The sequence below is a fragment of the Choloepus didactylus genome, chromosome 25 (genome assembly GCF_015220235.1).
Source record: "Choloepus didactylus isolate mChoDid1 chromosome 25, mChoDid1.pri, whole genome shotgun sequence".
NCBI lineage: Eukaryota > Metazoa > Chordata > Mammalia > Pilosa > Megalonychidae > Choloepus > Choloepus didactylus.
In genome coordinates this window covers 10333121-10336236 of record NC_051331.1, presented here as the reverse complement: position 1 = coordinate 10336236, position 3116 = coordinate 10333121, and the positions used below count along the sequence as shown (strand labels likewise).

At 36.7% G+C, this 3116-nt stretch overlaps 1 pseudogene; it reads right to left on the bottom strand.

The window, feature by feature from the left end:
• Nucleotides 1–1596: 1596 nt before the first annotated feature.
• LOC119520369 lies at nucleotides 1597–2264 on the bottom strand (annotated as a pseudogene).
• Nucleotides 2265–3116: the final 852 nt, after the last annotated feature.

Genomic DNA, 3116 nt, shown 5'->3' with positions numbered 1-3116 from the left:
TTAAGAACAACAATACCACTATTTCCATTGGTTAAATGTATACCACTGGTGTATGCATAGCATTCACAATATATAGTTTGCAGCAATCCCTAAAGAAATGACCAAGGAAGAGTTAGCAAACTGATTTATTTGATAAATGGTTTTTCTAGGAATCATAATTCAAGAAACATGTAATGAGGTAAGGCTGTTACTTGCACTGGTCAGATTTTTTTTAATGACAAACTGAGAATATTCAATTCTAACATTATGGCACAATCAGAAACCAGAAATTTTCCAGGACTGCATGAACTAAGTCTCTATCTTCTGAAAATTACAGAATGTGATTTCTGATGTGGTTATAACTCAAAAGCAGGGTCCAGTCTATGACTTGAGGAAATACAAAATAAGATGAATTCACAGCTTTGTCAAAGAATAGGAAAGGAGTAAAACAAAATTACCATATTTTTTCAAAATTGGACATTATCTCAGAGCAATTACTAAATCTCAAAATGCCACTTTGGTGTGCAATTCAAAATGATGTCTCTATGGCAAGGTGATAAATGAAGTATTTGCCTTATTCTACCTCACAAAGAGCACAGTAGGTCTACTTTCCTAATATTTAGGATTAATGGCTGAAAAGACATCGTTGGCAATGGGCAAAATACTCACATTGGTTTTTAGGATCTGTAAATGAGTACTAGTATTGTAGAGAGTGCCAAGGGAAATTTCCTGAAAATTGTCCCCACCTAACAAAATAATTTTTAAAGAGCAACATTACAAAGCTGGATAAAACACAGAGATTAGGGACACCATCAGTGTTTGAAGGAACCAGAGTTGTAATGTTGATTACATCCTAACCTAACTTACCTTGGGGTTTGTGCAGGAGAAAACCATATATCAGAGACGGAATATGGATTATTGTAAACTAAATCAAATGGTGACTCCAGCTTAGGATGTGACCTCTCTCTGGAGTGGATTAGCAGAAACCCTGGTAACAACTGCACAGTCTTTGATATGACAAGTGATTTTCAACCAAAAACATATGGCATAAGAGCACTTGCTTTCATCTGGCAGGGACTGCAGTACACCTTTATCCCACCAGCTATTCCTTTAATTTTATATGCACACAATTACATATTTAAATATTTTACTGCTGAAATCCAGGCAGTGTGTTCTGTTTCAATACTCAAACTGTGGACTACAATCAGAGAAGTCAAATCTTTTACTAAGACTACAGAAGAAACAAGTGTTTTGATGTATAAAAAATTAAAGAGTTAGAGTAGCTGTGGAACAATGTTAGGGATTTTCATAAAGCTTTTCAAAATCAAGAATTGTGTTGGTGTGGTTTGCACCCTTTTGGGGATTTCTAGAGTTTTTTTTCTTTTCTTTTTTTTTATTTGGCTTAAAAATGTTAAAGAGTTAGTATTCTGAAAATTGGGCAAATAATGGATTACCTTTCCATAAACTAAGAAAAAATCTAGATTTAGATCTCACAGTATTTGAACTCTATTAACCATGAACAAATTTCTAAACTTGATACAAAAGATGTTTTCATAAAAGACTGTCTCTCAACTGAAGAGTTTTTTTAAGGCATGCTTTAGGTCCTTGTTTCTAAGACTAGATAAAGGGGTTCAGCATGGGAGTGAACCACTGTGTACATCACTGAATCTATTGCACTTGCCCTTGAATTTTATGTAGCACTACAACTGAGGTATACTCCAAGACATGTACCATAAAATAGGGATACTACTGAGAGGTGAGTCCCAGAAGTGGAAAATGCTATATGCTTGCCCCCAGCTGATGAAATTCTCAAAATGTAGGATACAATCTTAGAGTAAGAGAAAAGGATACCAGTAAGAGGAATAATACCCACCAGTCCAGCTGCAAAATACATCACTGGTTCATTGAGGAAGCTGTCACAACAAGCAAGTTTGACCACCTGATTAAGTTCATGAAAATGTGAGGGATTTCCAAAATAGTACAAAAAGATAATCACAAAACCACTAAGCCATGTAAAAGAGTGTCCAGATCAATCAATAACCAGGATGACAGCTGCAGGGAACCACAGAGCTGGGGGTTCATGATGGCTATATAGTGCAGGGTGTAACAGATGGCCACAAAGCATTCATAGGCCATTATGGCTAGGAGGAAGTTGTCTAATCCTCCAAAAAGCATAAAAAGTACATCAGGGTGAGGTACTTTTTCTAAGTTATGATTTTGCTTTCTGTCTGGATGTTCACCAACATCTTTGAGACATTGCTGGAGGTGAAATCAAAATCCACAAATCAGCTTGGAGAGGAAGAAGTACATGGGCATGTGGAGGTGGGAGTCTGAGATGGACAGGATGATGAGCAGGTTCCCAATGAAAGTGACCAGGTACATCTTCAGAAAAAGTGCATAGAGGAGGGGCTGCAAAACAGTATCTTCTGAGAGTCCCAGTAGGAAAATTTCTGAAACACATGTTTGGTTTTCTATTTCCATGTAACTGAAGACTCTGCTGGAAAATAGAACATAGCAATGCAAATTTGGACACAAGGAGCTATCATGTAAATGTAAATGCATTAAATTAATTATTTCATGTTTATTATAAAAAATAGTGATCTTTTACTGAAAATACTGGGGACACCAAATACTCTTATTACTCCTTTATGCTTTGCTGACTAGAGACAGAAAAGTTCAAATAGACCTATGCCAATGCCCTTAATAATCAGGTTATCAAATGTCAAAGACAAAGAGCATCCTGAAAGCAGCAAGAGAAAAGTGATCCATGACATACAAAGGAAGTTTGATAAGACTATGTGCAAATTTCTCAGTAGAAAGTTCGGAGGCAGAAGGAAGTGGTGTGATACATTTAAGATACTGAAAGAGAAAAACCACCAACCCAGAATCCTATATCCAGCAAAACTGCCCTCCAAATATGAGGGAGAGTTTAAAGTATTCTCTGACAAACAGACAATGAGAGAATTTGTGAACAATACACCTGTGCTATAGGAAATACTAAAGGGAGCACTACAGACAGGAAAAGACAGGAGTGAGAGGTTTGGAACACAATTTTGGTTGATGGAAGCACAGCAATGTAAGTACACTGAACACAGGTGACTGTGAGTATGGTTGAAAGAGGAAGGTTAGGAGCATGT